General features: G+C 44.6%; 1 long non-coding RNA gene across 1 annotated transcript; it reads left to right on the top strand.

Moving 5' to 3' along the window:
- Positions 1 to 4,438: 4,438 nt before the first annotated feature.
- Positions 4,439 to 23,004, top strand: LOC121232816. Its single transcript, XR_005931706.1, has 3 exons — positions 4,439 to 4,754; positions 13,074 to 13,082; positions 22,993 to 23,004. It is a non-coding gene; the product is annotated as an uncharacterized LOC121232816 (long non-coding RNA).
- Positions 23,005 to 23,421: the final 417 nt, after the last annotated feature.

The following is a 23,421-nucleotide window of genomic DNA, read 5'->3' as shown; positions in this document are numbered from 1 at the left end:
CTTCCACTATCAGGGTTACAGCAACAACTGCTTGTAAACAGGTGGGCCACCCTCTACTGACGGGGTCTAATAATTTGGAAATATACCCTACAGGTTTCTTTTTCCCTGCCCACTCCTGGGTTAAAACTCCGTATGCTGTCCCCTCCTCAGTGGCCACAAATAAATAAAAGGGTCTCCTCACATCAGGCAGACTCAAGACAGGGGTGTTAACTAGATCGGCCTTGAGACCCTCTAATCTCTCTTCATCCTCCGGGGTCCATTTAAGCAACCCATCCATAGTTAACTTTTGATACAAAAATCGTGCTTTCGCACTAAAGTTTTCAATCCACTGCTTACAATACCCAAATAGCCCCAACAATTGTCTAATCTGTCATTTACTCCTCGGGGCTTTCAGTGATAAAATTCCATTTACTCGTTTGGGGTCTAACTTCTTAGTCCCCTTGCTTATCCAGTGTCCTAAATATTTTACCTCCTCTTCCACAAACTGTAGTTTTGGCCGTGATATCTTGAGGCCTTGAAGGCTCAAAAAAATTAACAACCATATGCTTTCTTTTCTGACTGTCTCTTGATCCTCTCCTGCCAACAATAAGTCATCCACATACTGTATTAGCACGACCCCATCTTGCAATCGGTATTCCCGTAGAATCCGTTCCAGGGCTTGTCCAAATAAGTTTGGGGATTCCGTGAACTCTTGGGGAAGTACAGTCCACCTTAACTGCGGTTTCCTATGAGTGTCTGGGTCTTCCCACTCAAAGGCAAAATAATCTCTACATTCCTCCTTAAGAGGGCATGACTAGAATGCATCCTTAAGATCTATTACACTATACCATTGGTTTTCGGGCCTCAATTGACTCAACAGGGTGTGTGGGTTTGCCACTACCGGGAACCGGCTGACAGTCCGTTTATTGATTTCTCTTAGGTCATGCACCAACCGATAGCTACCATCGGATTTTTTTACTGGTAAAATCGGGGTATTAAAAGGGGACATGCAGGGTTCGAGTACCCCCTTTCCCAATAGTCTTTTAATCTCAGGTTTTAGTCCCCTTCTCCCTTCATTAGATAAGGGATATTGTTTAACTCTCACTGGAATCTCGGGGTTCTTAATAACCACCTCAAATGGTTCAATCAAGCCATTCCGTTGGGGTTTCATCTTTTTCCCGTGAGCCGGATCTTGATTATTCCAGTTTGGCCGATTTAAGGTCCATTTTTGATCTGCCGCCGGGCCAGCCTGATGTTGCTGGTCCCACAGTCTCATCCCAGCCCCCCTAATCTTGTCCCTTTCTTCTACGGTAAATAATATGCCCAGGATAGACTGTAATTCATCCCACGTGTACAAATTCAGTCCCAAGAATTGATCCAACCTTTCGGCTACCCCCAGGGGATCATCTAACAGATTCCCCATTTCTTTCTTAAATTTTCTTACATCCCCTGTATTAAGGGGGACTGCCACATACCCCGTTCCCGGTCCCCCCTGTCCATCCCCACCAGGCACCAACATTTCCTGAAGAAGGAACAATCTTTCCTTTCTTCATATTATTCTATTACGTGTAGACCTTCTGGGAGGGGGTGCCGGGGTTGAGGAATTAGGTTCCTAATCTAACCCTTCTTGGGCCTGGGCTATTTCCTAGCCTTGGAGTGGGTCCTGAGGAGGAGGGGCCTGAGGGGCATAGGGAAGGGGCCAAAGGGGGTCCTCATCATCTTTTCGAGGTTTATCTGGTCTGTTTTCCCTTAAGGCAAAGAGGAATGACATTTCCCAGGATTGGGAAATCCATAAGGCAGCATATTCACTTTCCTCTGGGCTGGCTGGTAGTCTCTTATTGTTTACCCATATATTTAATTGTTGACACACCCAATCCTCAGAGGACCCGAACACAGGCCAGAGTATATGAGGATTGCTGAGAGGTTTTCCACCCCAAATCTCAATACAATAACTAATCATCTTTTTCCTTAGACTTATCCTTTCTCCTTGGTGAACTGTCTCAATATCTTAACATCAGGCTTAGGGGACTGTCCGGGGGTATGTCTGGTAACTTATCTCCCTTCCCCATCCCCATGGGTCCAGAGGGCTTGCTTTTCCTCTGTCCCATCTTCCGAGGTGCCCTTATCCACACACACACTCACTTCCCCTCGGTCGTGACTCGCTCCCTCACGGGCTACGAGAACTGCACTACTGGAGGGTCCGCACTCGTGTGATCTCAGAGAGACCTCTCACACACTCGCACCTCGGGATAACCACCCCAACCAAACGGCTCACGCTTTATATACTCACCCGCTCCCGGGGTCTTCGTTTGGTCTTCATGCACAAAATTTAAGGGGTCCTGCAGGTTCTTTTGCTCAGTTATCGTAATTTAGAGGAGTTCGTGGGTCCAGGGTATGGCGGCGGCACCTCTTCAAGACGGGGCTATCCGGGGATAGGGCGCCTCCCCGCTTGCAAGGGTCCGCACCAAAGAACCTGGATCCGAGTCACGGCACCAAGTTTGTTATAGACGCTCGTGACAAATTGGAGGAACCAATTTGTATTAAATAAAAGATCGAATTTATTAGCAAGCGATAAAAGAGCAAAACAGCGCTGGGCGGCCGGGGAGACAGTGCTCCGCCACAAGCTCGCACCCAAACAGGGGAAGAGCCTCTTTATTTATACAGTTGTTTTAGTCCCTGATACCTGAAGGCTGGCTGGTATCTTCGGTATCTTGTGCCATCAGGTGTTAAGTGGTCGTAATTTGCCTTCTGGTGGTTGTTGGGATGAAGGCCAAAGTCTTCCTCAGCTGTTCTTTAGGTGACTCAAGTCCCATTCATGCTCTGTAAACGTCTCTCTACATATGCTAATCATCGGTACTCATGGTCTTAGATAAGTGAAGAATATCCCTACCTCCACATGTGATTTCATGAACAAAGTTAACCCGTTCATTACAAACATTGTGACTAACATCTATTTATCTAATATAAGAAATGCGTATGACAAATTTGTTTCAACACGCTCTGGCCAGATCTGTCGTTATCTCAACCCCTTCGTGCCCCACGTTGGGCGTCAAAAAGGACTGTCGTGGTTTCAGCCCAGCCGGTAACAAAGGACCACGCAGCCGCTCGCTCACTCCTCCCGCCCCCCTCCGGTGGGATAGGGAGGAGACGGAGGAGAGAAAAGAAAAAAAAAACAACTGGAACCTCGAGGGTTGAGATAAGGGCAGTTTACTGGGACAACACACACAAAAAAAAAAAGGTTACAACAACAACAACGGTACTAATGAAAGCGTATATAAAAAGAATGATGCACAGTGCAACTGCTCATCACCCGGAACCCGACGCTCCGCCACTTCCCCCACTGAAAGTCGACCACACCCCCCGCCCGCTCCCCATTTATATACTGAGCATGATGTCACATGGTATGGAATAGCTCCTTGGCTAGTTCAGGTCAGCTGTCCTGGCTGTGCCCCCTCCCAGGTTCCTGTGAAAATTAACTCTATCCCAGCTGAACTCAGGACACCCGGGAAACTTAGAAAGCTCTATAGAGTTTTTCCGTAATTTAGTGTGCTTGTAGTCGTCTGTATTATTATTTGCACATGCTTTGCAGACAGTGTATTTATCACCAGCAATCCAAAAGAACCTGTACTGTTGCTTTAATAAACCGCACTGCTCATTAATCTAGCTGTGATAGTTCGTTAATGCAACCAAACTCCCTAAGTCTGGTAATTCTAGTGCATTGAACGCAGCTAAGCTGACAGTGCAGTACGCTATTAGCGCATCTGTCATCGTGATAGTTCAACATATTGAACGCGACCGGACTTATAGTGCTGAATTGGACATCACTCAGAAATTAAACCTAGCCGCCCTCAGCCCCTCTGACATCTGAGGATAAGCTGGAATGCAAGAGGATTTATTTTCTGCCAAACTTCTTTACTCTTTAATGCAACAAGTCAGTTGGGGTCAGCTGTCCCAGCTGTGTCCCCTCCCAACTTCTTGCCTACCCCCAGCCTACTCCCTGGAGGGACAGAGTGACAGAATGAGAAAGAGAAGGCCTCGATGCTGTGCAAGCACTGTTCAGCAACAGTTAAAATGCTGGTGTGTTATCAACAGTGTTTTGTTCACCAGTCTAAAACACAGCACCCTAAGGTCTGCTATGAAGAAAATTAACTTCATCCCGGCCAGACCCAGTGCAATCCTTTTTTAATACTTTCCGTGATAACCACAGAAAAAGTTTGCAATAAAATGAAACGTGTGCTAAAAAAAGATTTGGTGGTGGGGTGTTGTGGTGGTGCAGCCCCCCCCAGGCCACTCTGAGATCTCAGGATAAGCCATGCATGCTTTGGGAAAACCTCCTATTGTGCTGTTATCTTGATTACAAGTGCAGTGACTTTTGGGCATCAGGCACTCTTTGGCCACACCTGGGCCATCTGCTGCCTGAATTGTATATCAGAATGACTCAGCATGAATTGTGGCCAGAATGTAAAATAATGACCAAAGCCAATCATCTCGAGACCCTATAAATAGCGATCCAAGGAGAGACCTTTTGAGCTCTTCAGGACTGCAGTGCAGTGGGCTGTGTGACCCAATATCTCCCCCTGAGCTGGGATGCCTCTCAGGGTAGATTTCGCGAGGACTGAAAGATCGTCTGTCAACAGTTTCGCGAGGACTTAAAGGCCTGATTTTGCGATGTTTACTGACCGTCCGTTGATGAATGTTGGCACATAAAAGTGAGTAATTCATGAAACTCAGGAGAGAGAAATTTTAATCATAGGTTAACCTCTGTGTGTGTGTGGGTTGTATCTGTGCATGTGCATTTGCAGTTTGGTTCAGAACTATTTTGCCCATGTTTGTGTGATTTGGTTTAAAACTATTTTGTCTGTGTGGTTCAGAACTGTTTTATCTGTCTTTGCGTGTGTGTGATTTGATTTAACCTCCATTTGTGTGCAACCCTGCTGTTTTAGGTGATCCTTGCCATCTTTGAATCTTTAAGTCGCAAATTTGATTATAACAAATTCCATCAGATCACTCTGTTAAATTGGCTCATAATTAAGTACTGTTAAAGTTATACAAACTAATCTTGTGATCTATCTCAAAATATTAATAAATCCTAAATTGCTGCTAAACCAAAGCCGTGTAATAAAATGTCATTTGCCACAGGTGTGTATAAAAATCCTTTTACTTCCTATAAAGTTAAAATGGTACTATCACTTGCATTCATCATATTTAGGAAATTTGAAATTTCAAATTCATTGTAGCTGAAACAGGGAGCCAAAGGAACCTTAGTAGATATAGTAGATATATGGATGTAGATAAGAACTGTTTAATAATTATCTAGCTTATAATGAAGTTAAAGAAATTTCAGTAGAGGTAGACATGGCCCAAGAGGATGAGAAGTGGTGCTTAATGTTTGCATTGTTGAGGCTGGCTGGGGCAGGAGATAGTCCCTGATAAGAAGCAGCAGTCCACCCCAAAAACCAGCCAAGACCGGCCTTGTGACTTTTGGAACTAATTTTAATATAAAGCAGAGATAGATCATGCCTATGTATAGGCGTATTGCGAAACTCCATGTATATGTAACACTTGACTGTATAAATTTGAAGTGAACTGCCGAGTCAGGCGCGTACGACTTTGGTGGGACTACCCCCCGTGCTGCCCAGCACTGAATAAACATACCTACTTTACAATCTCACTGATTGTGGAGTCTGTTTCCGCACGTCAGTAGCCTTTTAATTTTCACTGAATTTTCTTTATTATTTCAAATATAGATATATGTAGTATTAACCAGATTTAAACACAATCACAGGCACAAACAAGGAAATATCTCTTTGCAGAGCTGAAAGACTACAAGCAGATGACACGCTGCACAATTAGCGCAGTGATCTGATGCCTTGAAATAAAGGCTAGAGTTGAAAGACTCCATTGTATTTTTATAGCGCTTAATTTATGCTTGCTTGAGCGACTTTGAAACTTTTGGTATGTAAGAAAACCTTGAGCTTTGTTAACAGTATGCACAAATAGATAAGAAGCCTTAAGTTCTGCTGAGCTTTGTGATTAAAATCTGCCAGGACCAGCTAACTAGGAAGAAGAGATGAACCACCTGACATGACCCACACTGCACATGCCTTAAGAGAGAGTTCAATTAGCGGACACCAAGAAAATGACCACCAGAGGGTTTCGAAGACCCCAGAAGACCACCGACCCATTTAATAGCGCATGCCCAAAAGGGCAGACACTATGTAAATAATTTCTGGGAAATAACATGAATATGTACAACAATTCCAGGAAATGTAATGAATATGTATATATTAGAACAATATAAGCTTTCCTTGCTGTAGGTAGTGGTATGCACGTTAGGAGGAACTATCCCCTGTGCATCCAGTGCTGCAATAAAGAATGCCTGCTTTCTAAAACTCCAAAATTGAGTCCTAGAGAGTTTCTTCAGCCAGCTTTTTCGGTAACAGATCCACTATTTTTTTTACAAGAAAAGCCGAATTAAATCATTAATGTTCACCTAACACACAATGGTCCATGGTTTCTAGGCTGCAGAACTTCCCATAATACATACATTATAAATTCTTCAGATAAAGTTTTATAGTCTATAAGATTATATTAGCTACTTAAAAAAAAAAAAACCTGAAGTACATTTAAAAATACAAACATGTCAGACAAAAATAATTTAAAAATATTTATACAATATCCATCTATTCACTCCAAAGTACATTGGCTGAGACAGCCTACCAAACCTGACGTCATGACATACCCTGCAGCAGAGGGCTGTTAATAGCAGCCTACTAGTTCTCTTGGGTTTGCTAAGACATCAACCTTAGAGTTATCTAGCTCTTAATCATTGGGCTTGTCAGGAATGTAGATCTGCTTGCAATATCCTGGCTTCCTTAGGATGGGCTGCTGCCCGTTATGACAGCTGTCATGCATTTAAGATTTTTTTTTTTCCTGTTGTGGAAAACACAACATTAAAAGGTCATTAAAAATGTCTTTAGGTGAAATTAAAGATGTGACATAAACCACTGGGACTCGGCCATTCAAAGGTATGACTGAAAAACAATTATTACCTCATTCTTTCTTGTCTGTATCTTCTAGACATAAGCATGTGATTTTAAGAATTATAGTTCAGCTTATATAATAGTATACATTTCTATAGCCATAAATTTATTGGTACAAAAATCTCAGTCACACCAAGGACCTGGCAGGGTCCTAGAGCAGGAAAAATTAATTCTTCCACTGAGAAGGCAGTGTACAGATTGGAAATGGCCTTTAGGTACTGACTGCATCCCTCTCACCAGGAGAGGCCACAGGGTCCAAGCCTGTGAGCCTGGCAGCCTGCAGGTATCACAGGCTTGGAGGTGAGTGCAGTGAACTCTTGAGGCACAAGGCCCTTCAAGCTCAAGCCCTTGGTAGGCAGAGGCTAATGAATAACGGAGGAGCGTTGCTTTAGTGCTGCTGTCAGAAATAAATACTTCAAATACCTTTGCCATGATGGCAGTAAGTGATGTTGAGGAATTTTTATTGTATCACTTGAGGTGAATTAAACACATGATTATGTGTTTAATGAACAATGTGTTAGAGTCCTACCACCATAAGCGATTCTACAAGGAGTCTGTCAAGACATGTCATGGGCTGATTCCTTTTATACGCTTGCACCAGCACCAATCATGTGAGTGTTGGCATGGGGCACCTCAACTCTGCACTGGGTCCATCCCCCAGCCCAGCTCTGCTGCCCAAATATGGCCCAGGATGGCTACAAGACAATGCTCCTTTCTTATCTCATCACCAAGGGAAACTTCACTCCTTTACAGGGAGTACTTCTGTCTCTGGTATTCCTGCTTCCAGACAGTTTAACCCCTTCTGCAGTTAGGCCTTCTTACCCTCCAGGCCAGGTCATTCCTTGGTCAGGAATTACCATTGCTGAGCACTTACAATTTGAATTTCCCTTTCAGTGAAAAAACAAAGGTGAACCAGCAGTTTTGGATTCAACCCTGAACAGCAGCCTGGGTCAGAGTGTACAGAGATAAGGCTCCTCCAGACTATTTCCAGGATCTGAGCTAGGTTTCAGGGCTTTTATTTGGTTGTTTGTCCCTTTTTACCAAGTCCTCTCGCTGTGATGGTTCAAGCATGCCTGTCTGTAAGGCAACTGCTGGCTCCTGGCAGGCTAAGGATTCTGCTCTCAGCTTGTGACCAGCCTCATGGCCCAGTTTCTGGGTCTCACCTGGGCTTGCTCTAGTCTGATCTGGGACAGACAGCATTTCCATTTACTCTGTTCTGGAGGCAATACAGGGTATGATTGTAGCCAGAAGGTAGCTGGGGAAGTTCACTCCTTGGCATAGCAATTAGCTAGCCATTTTCCTGTGGTACTGTCAACACTTGGAGTCTGGATGGTGGTATCTCTTCAGCTAAATTACTTGGAAATATTTTTTCCCTAATAGAACGCTGTGTATGATTGGTAACTGGTTAGAAAAGCCATGATATTTATTCATAGTTCTCCATTATTTTAGATATGCAACTGTTTACATCTAAACAAAACCCAACTGAGCTCAACTCAGTGTAAGGAAACACAGGGCTGAATTCAGATCTGACTTACTGAGTATGATCAGCTTGCATTGCAACCATTTCATTCATGCAGAATGGCTACTGTAAATGTATACATCTAATTTTATTTTACTTGCACCATTTTTACCCAGATGTAATTCTATTGACTTTAATAGAAATAAGCTGACTTTACATTAGTGTGATGATGATCAAACTCTGGCCCAAATAATCAGTATTGGATGTAGGATTTTTAGATAAAAATCTCCTGAATATCTTTCACCACAGTAGAAAAAAAAAAGGAGCTATTTTGGCATATGCTTTCCAAACACAAATTCAATCCTAGTTCCAAACAAGCAAATTGATAAATTACATTACACTCAAATAAATGTAATAGTCAAAAGTGGACATTTTATCTTAAGGAAAAGGAAAAGATGGAAAGAATAAGTTATTTTCTTTAGGAGATCAAAACATGTTGTGGAAAACAAGAAAATAAACTTAAATGGTGTTGTAATCCCCAAAGAAAAACCTCCAGTGATACTGTGCCCACAGCAGATAGCTCACAAACATGTAAATAATTTTGTCTATAAATAACTCCAGATTACAATAAATTGATTTAAATAGTTTTATTCTGACTTAAACAGGATGATTTGAAAAAAAACCAAAATTATGACAAACTAAGAGTCCAGCTTGATAAAAACTTTTAGCTGTGCTGATTTGAAAGGATTATTTTAGGAATGAGAAAGAAGAAAGGAAGAGAGAAAGAGAGACAATTGCTGCTTGATAATAGGAAAACAAAGTTGGAGAATGTGGCTCTGCATCATGCCTACTCTCATAAATACAGTATTGTCACATTAAAGCATCACAATATGAAAACAGGATATATTATACATGCATTCCTCAATTCAGATTAATTCTTGTGAAGGTTTCTGAGCATTTTATTAAAGCAATGCTTCCTAATATAGTTTTTCTGGTCCTTTGTATTATGCTCATTGATATGATAGCTGAACTTTTGGAGCCTGTGTTATAGTTTCTTAATTATAGTCTCAATTTGATACCTGATTATATGGCAATGGAAACCATTACCTTTTGTCCTGGTTTAACCCCAGCCAGCAACTAAGCACCATGCAGCTGCTCACTCACTTCCCCCCCACCCAGTGGGATGGGGGAGAGAATCGAGGAAAAAAAGTAAAACTTGTGGGTTGAGATAGGAACAGTTTAATAGAACAGAAAAGAAGAAACTAATAATGATAATGATAACACTAATAAAATGACAATAGTAATTATAAAAGGATTGAAACATACAAGTGATGCACAATGCAATTACTCACCACCCGCCAACTGATGCCCAGTTAGTCCCTGAGCAGCGATCCTCCCAGCGCCCCCCCCCCCCCCCCCCCCCAGTTTATATACTAGACATGACGTCACATGGTATGGAATATTCCTTTGGCCACTTTGGGTCAGCCGCCCTGGCTGTGTCCCCTCCCAACTTCTTGTGCCCCTCCAGCCTTCTTGCTGGCTGGGCATCAGAAGCTGAAAAATCCTTGACTTAGCCTAAACATTACTTAGCAACAACTGAAAACATCAGTGTGTTATCAACATTCTTCTCATACTGAATCCAAGACAGAACACTATACCAGCTACTAGAAAGAAAATTAACTCTATCCCAGCTGAAACCAGGACACTTTTAAAAAACAGTGCTCTCTGTAGCAGATCTGTTAGGATGTGTGGAGCAGCAAGCCACTATGTCTGGTACCAGGTTACACAGCTTGCACTGCCATTCCCCCCTCTCCTCACCCTGCAACAAGCGCTCCACAAACACCAGTACATTGAGCTGTGCAAGGTGTTACGCAGACAAGACCTATGCAGGGAACATCCATCACCTAGCTCTCCATCCTTGGCCAGTGCAGCAAGTGCTCTGGCTATGCCAGACACCCTCAGCTGGTGCATCTAGCTCCTCACTTAGCTATGTCACGGCCACATACTGCTATGCTCCCAAAAGAAGTATACCTTACTTGTGACTTCCCCAGAGAAGAAACATTGCATGACCACAGCATTCTGCACATACAGACATATCACGCAACACATATGTATAGTGGGTATTATGTCAGCCAGTTGTACATCAGTGATAGGATAAGAGGCAGTGGACACAAACTGGAACATAGGAAATTCTGATTATATACACATATATTTTTATTATTTTTTTTTACCATGAAGGTGAGTGAACACTGGCACAGGTTGCTCAAAACTAGGTACTAGCATCTCCATCCTTGGAGCAGCCTGATCTAACTGGACTGCTCTGAGCACAGGGTTGGACAACATGGCCTCCAGAGGTGCTTTCTAACATAAAATATTGTATGATTCTGTGAATGATTTTAAACAGAATAGTGTGTGTAGCACTTTCAATTGGCATTCACATATATATAATGTGCAGCTCCCAGGACAATTCTGCCTATGAGTTTTCCCACCTTTCCTCATATTACAGCACTGAACAGCCTTGAGCTGTGTCTTTGGCTGTGGCTGGGGCAGTGGTGTCAAGCCACAAACATTTACTGTCCAGTAGGCAGATGAATGTTCCTCATACTAAACAAGGTTGATCTTTGTACTGTGCCAACTAGTAAGGTTCTTTGGTTGTCTCCCCACCATTAGGTAGCTGCGGTTATTCTCCACCAAAGCTGATTTTCTTCATGATACCTTTTGCAGAGCCAAGCTGGCTCTGCATCAGTAGTATGCATAGTGGTATCCATCCCAGCATCTACAGTGACAGCTATCAGTCACTCTGAACTATGCCATATTGTACATCGGCTTTTCTTCTTCTAGCTGCCAAGTCATATAATTGCAATCATAATTCTACAACCATTTAACTCACCTGACATACAAGGAATAAACAGTAAATCACTCTGCAGGTTTGTGCAACCTTCTGTGTTCACCAGGAAACAAACTCTTTTTTTCTTTAACACCCTACATAAATGGATCAGAACCTATGTGCCCAAAGCAGGAGGCTTTGTGCTAGGCCCTGAGGGAGCAAGAAGGGCTGGGAAATCTTGGCTTGGAAAACTGGAGTCTTCTATTTATCGACAGGTCAAGAATAGTTCATATAGCTAAGATATAAGTGCTATTTTTATACTTTTAATTTTAACATCAGAGGCGTCATCTTTGCGGTGGGGGGAGCTGAAGGAGAAGAAGGAGAAAAAAAGAGAAAGAAAGCAAAGATTTTATTTGCTTTACAGGAACAGTATAACTAATCTCAGAGTCACAGTAATAGTAAGAGAAGGTCATGAACTGATGATTATTAGGATCTAACCAGAGGTTAATTTCATTCAGTTAAGATGATTATTTTATTCTCATGGTGCTCCATTTGCAAAAATCACTTCTTTGCTGGATTTTTCTATTAGATCATATCAGGCCTCCACTTCCCTCCATAAACATTTATTTGTGTCGTGTTTTAACCCCAGCCAGCAACTAAGCACCACGCAGCCGCTCACTCACTTCCCCCCCACCCAGTGGGATGGGGGAGAGAATCGGGAAAAGAAGTAAAACTCGTGGGTTGAGATAAGAACAGTTTAATAGAACAGAAAAGAAGAAACGAATAATGATAATGATAACACTAATAAAATGATAATAGTAATAATAAAAGGATTGGAATATACAAGTGATGCACAGTGCAATTGCTCACCACCCGCCAATCGACACCCAGTCAATCACCGAGCGGCGATGCCCCTGCCCCCACTCCCCCCAGTTTCTATACTAGATGTGGTGTCACATGGTATGGAATACCCTGTTGGCCACTTTGGGTCAGCTGCCCTGGCTGTGTCCCCTCCCAACTTCTTGTGTCCTGTATTGGCTTTGTGTGGCAAGGTTTTGGTAGTGGGGGGGGGGTTACAGGGGTGGCTTCTGTGAGAAGCTGCTGGAAGCTTCCCCTGTGTTCGAGACAGAGCCAATACCAGCCGGCTCTAAGACGGACCCGCCGCTAGCCAAGGCCGAGCCAATCAGTGATAGTGGTAACGCCTCTGTGATAACATTTTTAAGAAGGAAAAAAAGTTGGGACAGACAGAAAACGGCAGCCAGAGAGAGGAGTGAGAACATGTAAGAGAAACAACCCTGCGGACACCAAGGTCAGTGAAGAAGGAGGGGGAGGAGATGCTCCAGGCGCCGGAGCAGAGATTCCCCTGCAGCCCGTGGTGAAGACCATGGTGAGGCAGGCTGTCCCCCTGCAGTCCATGGAGGTCCACGGTGGAGCAGATATGCACCTGTAGCCCGTGGAGGACCCCACGCCGGAGCAGGTGGGTTCCCGATGGAGGCTGTGACCCCGTGGGAACCCCGCGCTGGAGCAGGCTCCTGGCAGGACCTGCGGATCTGTGGAGAGAGGAGCCCACGGATCAGGTTTTCTGGCAGGACTTGTGACCCCGTGGGGGACCCACGCTGGAGCAGTGTGCTCCTGAAGGACTGCACACCGTGGAAAGGACCCATGCTGGAGCAGTTTGTGAAGAACTGCAGCCCGTGGGAAGGACCCACATTGGAGAAGTTCGTGGAGGACTGTCTCCTGTGGGTGGGACCCCATGCTGGAGCAGGGGGGGAGTGTGATGAGTCCTCCCCCTGAGGAGGATGAAGCGGCAGAAAATAACATGTGATGAACTTACCGTAAACCCCATTCCCCGTCCCCCTGTGCTGCTGGGGGGGTTGGTAGAGAATCCAGGAGTGAAGTTGTGCCTGGGAAGAAGGGAGGGGTGGAGGGAAGGTGTTCTGAGATTTGGTTTTATTTCTCATTACCCTACTCTGGTTGATTGGTAATAAAGTGAGTTAATTTTCCCCAAGTTGAGTCTGTTTTGCCCGTGACGGTAAATGGTGAGTGATCTCCCTCCTGTCCTTATCTCGACCCACAAGATCTTTGTTATATTTTCTCTCCCCTGTCCAGCTGAGGAGGGGGAGTGATAGAACAGCTTTGGTGGGCACCTGGCATCCAGCCAGGGTCAACCCATCACAGTCTTTTTGGTGGAGAATGCGGGCAACGATCCCGCTACATCTCACAAACACCAGAGATGTGTTCCCTCATCTCCTCCACAAGATAGCTCCCACAATACAGCAAAGCCATCAGGGTACAGGGGCACAGAACCCATCTGGATCTCTGGAGTGACAGGGGGATGCCAAGAATTGACTGTATTGGAGGCTGAAGTGAGCTTGACAGGGGACAAGTGGGAAAAGCACCCCATTGCGACCGGCCCAGAGGCCCCTTGTATCCTTGGCATAGACTACCTCAAGAGAGGGTACTTCAAGGCCCCAAAGGGGTACCGATGGGCTTTTGGTGTAGCCACTGTGAACACAGAGAAGATCAAACAGCTATCTACCCTGCCTGGCCTCTCGGAAGATCCCTTCATTGTGGGATTGCTGCGAGTGGAAGAACAGCAGGTGCCAATCGCTACCAGGACGGTGCACCGCCGGCAATATCGGACAAACCGAGACTCCCTGGCTCCCATCCATGAGTTGATTCATCAACTGGAGAGCCAAGGAGTCATCAGCAAGACTCATTCACCTTTTAATAGTCCTATATGGCCAGTGCAAAAGTCTGATGGAGGGTGGAGGTTAACAGTAGATTATCGTGGCCTGAATGAAGTGACACCGCCACGGAGTGCTGCTGTACCAGACATGTTAGAGCTCCAATATGAACTGGCATCAAAGGCAGCCACGTGGTATGCTACAATTGATATTGCCAATGCGTTTTTCTCCATTCCTTTGGCAGCAGAGTGCAGGCCACAGTTTGCTTTCACGTGGAGAGGTGTCCAATACACCTGGAATCGACTGCCCCAGGGGTGGAAGCACAGCCCTACCATTTGTCACGGACTAATCCAAACGGCACTGGAACAAGGCGATGCCCCTGAACATTTACAATACATAGATGACATCATCGTGTGGGGCAACGAGGCAGAAGAAGTGTTTGAGAAGGGAAAAAGAATAATTCAGATTCTTCTGAAAGCTGGTTTCGCCATAAAGAAAAGCAAGGTCAAGGGACCTGCACAGGAGATTCAGTTCTTGGGAATAAAATGGCAGGACGGACGCCGTCATGTCCCTATGGATGTGGTTAACAAGATAGCAACTATGTCTCCACCAGCTAACAAGAAAGAAACACAAGCTTTCCTAGGCCTTGTGGGGTTCTGGAGAATGCATATTCCAGGTTATAGTCAGCTTGTGAGCCCTCTCTATCGAGTAACGCGGAAAAAGAACTATTTTGAATGGGGCCCTGAACAACAGCAAGCCTTTGAGCATATCAGACAGGAAATAGCTCGTGCAGTAGCTCTTGGGCCTGTCCGGACAGGACCAGATGTACAAAATGTACTCTACACTGCAGCTGGGGAGCATGGTCTCAACTGGAGCCTCTGGCAGAAAACACCAGGAGAAACCCGAGGTCGACCATTAGGGTTTTGGAGCCGGGGGTACCGAGGATCAGAAGCCCACTACACCCCGACTGAAAAAGAGATACTAGCAGCATATGAGGGGGTTCGAGCCGCTTCCGAAGTTGTTGGTACAGAAGCACATCTCCTCTTGGCACCACGATTGCCCGTGCTACACTGGATGTTCAAAGGAAACATCCCCTCTACACATCATGCAACCAGCGCTACATGGAGTAAGTGGATAGCACTGATCACGCAACGGGCTCGACTGAGGAAATCTAACTGCCCAGGAATTCTGGAAGAGATCATGGACTGGCCAGAAGGCAGAGATTTTGGAGCAACGCCTGAGGAGGTGCCTCGTGCCCAAGAGGCACCACCATATAATGAGTTATCAGAAGACGAAAGGCGTTATGCTTTGTTTACTGATGGATCCTGTCGTGTGGTAGGGAACCATCGGAAGTGGAAAGCTGCTGTGTGGAGTCCCACACGACAAGTCGTTGAGGCCACTGAAGGAGAAGGCGAGTCAAGTCAGTTTGCAGAAGTGAAAGCCATCCAACTAGTCCTAGACATTGCTGAACGAGAAAAGTGGCCGGTACTCTACCTCTATACCGACTCCTGGATGGTGGCTAATGCCCTATGGGGGTGGCTACAGCAGTGGAAGAAGACCAATTGGAAACGCAGGGGTAAACCCATCTGGGCAGCAGCATTGTGGCAGGACATTGCTGCCCGTGTAGAACACATGACTCTAAAGGTACATCATGTGGATGCTCACATGCCCAAAAGCCGTGCCACTGAAGAACATCGAAATAATGAACAGGTAGACAAGGCTGCCAAAATAGAAGTAGCTCAGGTGGACCTGGACTGGGAGCGTAAGGGTGAGCTATTTGTAGCTCAATGGGCCCATGAGACATCGGGACATCTAGGGAGAGATGCAACCTATAGGTGGGCTCGTGATCGAGGGGTGGACCTGACCACAGAGGCCATCACACAGGTCAGTCATGAATGTGAAACATGTGCTGCAATCAAACGAGCCACCAGAGTAAAGTCTCCCTGGAACAGAGGGCGGTGGCTGGGTTTTCGATATGGCGAGGCCTGGCAAATTGACTACATTGGACCACTGCCACGAACACGCCAAGGCAAGCGCTACATACTCACCATGGTGGAAGCAACTACTGGTTGGCTAGAAACATATCCTGTAAACCATGCCACTGCCTGAAACACCATCTTAGGCCTCAAAAGGCAAATTCTATGGTGACATGGTACCCCAGAAAGAATTGAATCAGACAATGGGACTCATTTCCGAAATAACCTCATAAGCTCCTGGGCAAAGAAACACGGCATCGAGTGGGTGTACCACATCCCCTATCACCCGCAAGCATCTGGAAAAATTGAGAGATATAATGGACTGTTGAAGACTATGTTGAGAGCGCTAGGCAATGGGACATGGAAGCATTGGGATACAAATTTAGCAGAAGCCACTTGGCTAGTTAACACCAGAGGATCTGCTAACCGTCCTGGTCCTGCCCAAACAAAACCCCTACATACTGTGGGAGGAGATAAGGTCCCCGTAGTGCACATGGGGAAGTGGCTGGGGAAGGCAGTGTGGATTTCTCCTCCCATGGGAAAAGGCAAACCCATTCGTGGGATTGTCTTTGCTCAGGGACCTGGGTGTACTTGGTGGGTAATGCGGAAGGATGGGGAGACCCAGTGTGTGCCTCAAGGACATTTAACCTTGGGGGAAAAATAATCTGTGATGTGAGTTGTATGTTGTAGGAAGTACTGTAGCAGGAATGACCTGAACTGCAGAGGAGTGAACTTCGCAAGGAACCAGACAAGTGCATCGGTGACCCAAACCAAGCCGGTGTTGGTGCACAACGATCGAACATACTGCTTCTCCTGTCCTGACCACTCATCTTGATGGATGGGGCCCAAGTCATAACCTGTGTGTGAACATCTGGAGGAGTGGAAGAAGCCCATGGAATATCTATCTCTTAAAGGACAGGGGATAGTAATTAATAAGAATGTATAAATCTGTATGTTGGGTATAGAAGTGGTTTAAGCATGTAGTTTCAGTTGTAAGTGTTGGTAAGAAGGGATTTCAGTAATGAGAATTAAATACAATGGCGTGGTTAGAAGATATCTGTATTAAATTATGTGGGACCTGAGCATGACGCAAATGGTATGGAATAAGGGGTGGAGATTGTATTGGGTCTGGCTGAGATGGGGTTAATACTCCCCATAGCAGCCCTCATAGAGCTGTGCTCTGCATCAGTAGCTAGAAAGGTGTTGATAACACACCAGTGTTTTGGCTACTGCTGAGCAGCGCTGGCACAGCATCAAGGCTGTCTCCCCAACATTTTTGCCCCCCCCTCAATGGCAGGCTGGGGCAGGGCAAGATCTTGGGAGGGGACATAACCAGGACAGCTGACCTAAACTAACCAAACAGATATTCCATACCATATGACATCAGCTCAGATATAAAAGCTAAGTAAAGGGAGACGGAAGGGGGGCATTTTTGTCTTCTGGAGCAACCACTACGCGTACTGAAGCCCTGCTTCCCAGGAAGTGGCTAGACATCGCCTGCTGATGGGAAGTAGAGAATAATATCATTTGTTTTTCTTTGCTTTCGCGCGCGACCTTTGCTTTCACTTTATTAAACTGTCCTTATCTTGACCCACGAGCCTTTTGTTATATTTTCTCCCCCCTGTCCAGCTGAGGAGGGGGAGTGATAGAGCGGCTTTGGTGGGCACCTGGCACCCAGCCAGGGTCAACCCACCACATGTCCCTTCAGCTTTCTTGCTGGCTGGGCATGAGAAGCTGAAAAATCCTTGACTTTAGACTAAACATTACTTAGCACAACTGAAAACATCAGTGTTATTAACATTCTTCTCATACCAAACTCAAAACATAGCACTGTACCAGCTACTAGGAAGACAATTAACTTTATCCCAGCTGAAACCAGGACAATTTGTTAAGAAGTAACCATTTCTATATGCCTACTTCCAAGTCATCTGATATAGCTCCTGAGCTCTGCAAGGCCATTATCAAAACTATGGCATGAAGGGACACCTGCAAACACACAGAGAGTAAGAAACATGCTGCACAACAAATGCCCTTCACTCTAGGAATTATAGATGCTGTCATAAAGATTTCTGCTCCTTTCCTTCTCTTTGTGCCAGGTCATGAAAGCACAGCAGTGATTCCACTGTATGACCTATTATATGTATTAGTAATTATTAGGCTTTTCAGACTACAGACCAGAAGAGCATGTGACTTAATTACAAAACCATAATAGCTGACTTGTGCTACTTTATAAGTAGCACTATCAATTTAAGTACAGAATGGTTCCATATAGCATATTTCAGAGGACTGGTACACTCCAAAAGAAGGTGGTCTAAAAAAGTGCAGGAGGACCATGGCAATGATATAACTGACATGAAGCAAGTAAATTTTGCAATTAGGCATGTAAACAAACAAGTCCATTATTACCAGTGCCCCTGTCTAATCATGACCAGAGTAAACAAAATATAAAAGATAGCCCTTTCCCCAAAGAGCTTACAATTTTAAAAGAGGGAAAAAATGGGTAGAGATGGGTAAGATGAGTGAAAAACGAGTCATTATTGCTCAACTGGATAAGTAGCAGGCATCTTACCAAGGCCAAACAAAATCGTCTCAGGGACTGCCTACCTATTGAGTGCCATTTTCAGATAATGAAGGTACAGGCCTAGAAAGTTCGCTGCACATATCTACTTTCCACAGATTTTTCCCAGACTGTGTGCAGTGCAGTTCCTAAAACTTCTTCAGCATAATATCTTGAGAGAGTTTTGGGGTTTTTTTATTATCAATGGCTGTTTCTTGTTAAGATACTTTTAGGTATTAGTGGCAAAAAAAAAATCCCCTTGTGACAGAGTGGCATGATGCATATTAATTGATACAGTTAAGTTTTGTAGCAATTTCTTTATCATAGGTTTCTGATGCTTTTTACTTAAAAAAAAAAAAAAAAAAAAAAAAAAAGGAAATGGCCTGCAGTCCTATGAGTCTTTAGAACAGGTTTAATTCCAGCTCAGTATTAGGTTCAGCAAGTGAAAAGCTGAGCAGTGTGTACTGCTAATTACAGTGTAAACATTTGATAAATATTCCTTCTTTTTATCCTTTGCCCTTTTCAAAAATGAAAGGTTCTAATTTACATGTACAATAGTTCCTAACTGCCTCTTCACAAACTTGCTTGTTTTATATATTTTCAGTTTTCTTTTGGGAATAGGTGGAGCATATGAAAAGAGAGCAATATTTCTACCCTCATCTACATGACTTCAGTAAAACAATACTCCCTTCAAAATCACCCCCCCACAACTTCCTCCCCACAAAAAAATAGAGCCACAGCCAAGATTATGCATCCACTGGTGAACTCAAGTGATAATACTACTGAACTGCATTTTTAATTATAAAATAGTTATCTGTAAACATATGTGTGCATATATATATGCACACTTACATTTTTTGTGCAAAAGCATAGTGTGTTTGCTTTTCTGTTTTATAACTATTCTGAGACTTTGCGGGTGGTGGTGGTGGTTTGTTTTTTTATAGCAAAGTATGGCTGGAGGAATGGTTATCTTTGGGCTCCATATGCAGGTTCCAGTCATATATTGAAGCTGGACAATAAAGCAGGGAAAAAACAGCTGATACACAAAAAGGACTGTCTAGACAGTGCCCCATCAGTCTGGCTAAATTTGGTGCTGGCATTCCCAAAGGGACTGTAATATAATTATTCTGGTGTCTGCGTTTATTCCCCCTGTTTAACACCATCCCAAATATAGAACCTTTTTTCAATACAATAGGCCCAAACTGTACCATTAGATGGAAGCAGCTTTGAAACAACATCCTAAGCAAATATCTCCTAATGCACAAAACCCCCGTTCTTTAATTGCTGGAAGGAAAAAATACATAATTCTTTAATCAAAATGGAATTAATTTGATTTTCAAACAGAATATAATTATTTTAATTAAGAAACTAAAAATAATTTGGGGAAAATAATCCTGAAAATATACTTTTGCATGGGCACAGAGCAAAGGCATCTTTTTCTGTATGTTTATTAACCACGCAAAGAAAATTTAACAGAAACTCAGAGATGTGAAAGTGTAATGATAGCTATGAATCATAAATTTTGATGAAGGAAAAAATGTAATAAAAAAAGAAAAAAGTGTTAATGAGCAAAAAGCAAGAAAAAATGCTTTCATTTTACCCTCTCACAATTAAAAGCAACCAGAGGTTATTTCTTGAATTTCTGTAAAGAGGCTATCTTATTTATCTGGATTTTTTTTGATAGTTCAAAAGATATTCGATAAATACTAGAAGCCTAAACTTATCTTGATTAAAACTTGTTCTATATATTTTGTAAAAATATCTGAAAAACCTGTAATAATCTATGAAAATTTTATCAAGGAAATCAAGCACAAATCTGGAGCTTCAAAGAAAAAAAAAGGAATTAAGAATATTGTTTTTAACACAGATGTCCACAGACACAAACATAGAAGTCAAAATGTGCAAATAAAATGCAAAAAAGTAAAATCCCTACTTTAGGAAAGTAAAATACAGAAAATATGTTTGTAATTTGACCATATTTGCAGTTATGTGCTATCTTCTTTCTCTTTTGTTCTTTTATTTCAAGAACAATTTATTTCAAGATCTTTAGATATAAATAGGAGTGAAACATGATTCTAAACATTTTAAACAAATATTATCTTGACTAAATAAAGAGTGTGACTCTCAAAGCAGAACGATAGCTATTAATATTACACATTGAGAGTCCACATATACTGCAATTCATGTCAATGGAAAAAGCCACACTGTCTCACACTGGGGCAGTATCTGGAACATATCTTTGCATGACCATTTTACCAATATTGTAAGCAAATAATCTAGAATTCTTCCCCCATCTGCAGTTCTTCCCCCAATCTTGCAGTTCTGACAAATAGTAGCCAGAAGTCTAAAGTATGCCAATAACCCAAATACCAGGCTGTATTGGCTTTGTGTGGCAAGGTTTTGGTAGTGGGGGGGGGGGTTACAGGGGTGGCTTCTGTGAGAAGCTGCTGGAAGCTTCCCCTGTGTCCGACAGAGCCAATACCAGCCAGCTCTAAGATGGACCTGCTGCCGGCCAAGGCCGAGCCAATCAGCGATAGTGGTAACGCCTCTGTGATAACATTTTTAAGAAGGGAAAAAAGTTGCGGGACAGACAGAAACAGTAGCCAAAGAGAGGAGTGAAAACATGTAAAAGAAACAGCCCTACAGACACCAAGGTCAGTGAAGGAGGAGGGGGAGGAGATGCTCCAGGCGCCGGAGCAGAGATTCCCCTGCAGCCCGTGGTGAAGACCATGGTGAGGCAGGCTGTCCCCCTGCAGTCCATGGAGGTCCACGGTGGAGCAGATATCCACCTGCAGCCTGTGGAGGACCCCACGCCAGAGCAGGTGGGTGCCCAAAGGAGGCTGTGACCCTGTGGGAAGCCCACGCTGGAGCAGGTTCTTGGCAGGACCTGTGGATCTGTGGAGAGAGGAGCCCACGGAGCAGGTTTTCTGGCAGGACTTGTGACCCCGTGGGGGACCCACGCTGGAGCAGTGTGCTCCTGAAGGACTGCACGCCGTGGAAGGGACCCATGCTGGAGCAGTTCGTGAAGAACTGCAGCCCGTGGGAAGGACCCACGTTGGAGAAGTTCATGGAGGACTGTCTCCCGTGGGAGGGACCCCATGCTGGAGCAGGGGAAGAGTGTGAGGAGTCCTGCCCCTGAGGAGAATGAAGCAGCAGAGATAACGTGTGATGAACTGACTGTAAACCCCATTCCCCATCCCCCTGCGCCGCTGTCACGACCCAGACTGGACAGACCAGGGAGTCGTGTTTAATTCAAAATTCCCTCGGGCTAAATTAAGGTGAAATGACAACAAACGATCAGTTGAAGTTTTTATTTATGACAGAAGCAAACTGATCTGGGGAGGCGTGGTAGTAGGTGGCAGGGTTTCTCACAACAGGAATTGGCATAAGACTACTTCTGTAAACTGTGTAACCCAGGGTAACCATATACATCAATTCAAGGAATAAGGAGATCCCTCCCATTGAGTCACGAGGTTCAGAGCAGACCCCCTTGCTTTCCAGACTCCTCCTCAGAGAAGGGTCTAGGGGCAGCTGGATCTACTCTTAGTCTCAGACGTGGTCAACGGTTTATGTCTTGAAACAGATGAGGTGTAGGGATTGTGGAAAAGGAAAGAGAGAAGAAGACAGAGAGAGAGAAAGGAAGAGAGAAAGATTTCACTGGTCCTGGGTCCAGCATCGGTTCAGTCAGCCCAGGTGTCCAGTCAGCTGAGGGGTCCAGTCCCGGTGGGTTTGCGCGCCCGGGGTTTCAGTTTGTGTCCTTTTATCATCCTTGCCCCTCCTTCGGGCAGGCACCCGAACTCGTCAGGCTAATGAGCAGTTTGTGAGCCTTTGGGCTTGGGGGTCATTTGTGGAGTAACTTCTCCTTCCCTGCAGACACTGCCATTGTTTGATCTTTGTATCAGAACAGCTTATCAGAAGAGGCAGCTGCGCACCCTCCAGCATGCCCTCCCCCTCCTGTTGCTGATGTCTGAGCTGATGGGCTTTTCACCTTGGTTCCTTGCTGTGCAGGGTTTGTCTTTAAGCAGAACTTGCCCCACCACAATGTTTGAGACATTAACTCTTTCAGTCTCTCACAGCCGCTGCGGGGAGTAGGTAGAGAATCCGGGAGTGAAGTTGTGCCTGGGAAGAAGGGAGGGGTGGAGGGAAGCTGTTCTGAGATTTGGTTTTATTTCTCATTACCCTACTCTGGTTGATTGGTAATAAATTGAGTTAATTTTCCCCAAGCTGAGTCTGTTTTGCCCGTGACGGTAATTGGTGAGTGATGTCTCCTGTCCTTATCTCTACCCATGCGCCCTTTGTTATATTTTCTCTCCCCTGTCCAGCTGAGGAGGGGAGTGATAGAACGGCTTTGGTGGGCACCTGGCACCCAGCCAGGGTCAACCCACCACACAGGCATATATTAAACCCAAAAAACATCTCCCCCCAAACACTAGTGCCTCTCATTCCTTATGTTTTTCACTATAGAAACTTTGGTTCCAGTAACTGTTGCAGGCTGAGTGATGGAAAGGACAGAGAGGAAACTCAAGTAACAGGAGGGGAGTGTGAGGTAGGGAAAGAGATCCCCCTAACTCTTCCCAGAAGTGCATTGAAAGGAATAGGCTGAACCACAGCTCACACACTGCAATATTAAAACCCAGATGTCACCTATGAAGAACTACGACGACTAAATGAAGATATATAAATAAGCACAAAAATCAAGTGAAGGTTTAATGTTAGGGTCACCGGCCAAGCTGGCAGCCACAAAGAGGCCACCCCACGGCGGGGGGGAGGGGAGGGCGAGGCACCTTGCTCTCCCTGGGCTATCCCGGGGGTGCGAGGGGTGCACCGCTTCTCCCTGTGTGCAGGGCCTGGCTGCGCCTCCATGGCTATAACGCTCCACCAGGGCTCGGGTCA

This window comes from Aquila chrysaetos, chromosome W (assembly GCF_900496995.4).
Source record: "Aquila chrysaetos chrysaetos chromosome W, bAquChr1.4, whole genome shotgun sequence".
Classification (NCBI taxonomy): domain Eukaryota; kingdom Metazoa; phylum Chordata; class Aves; order Accipitriformes; family Accipitridae; genus Aquila; species Aquila chrysaetos.
The sequence above is the reverse complement of the archived record's forward strand: the minus strand, read 5'-3'. Positions and strand labels throughout refer to the sequence as shown.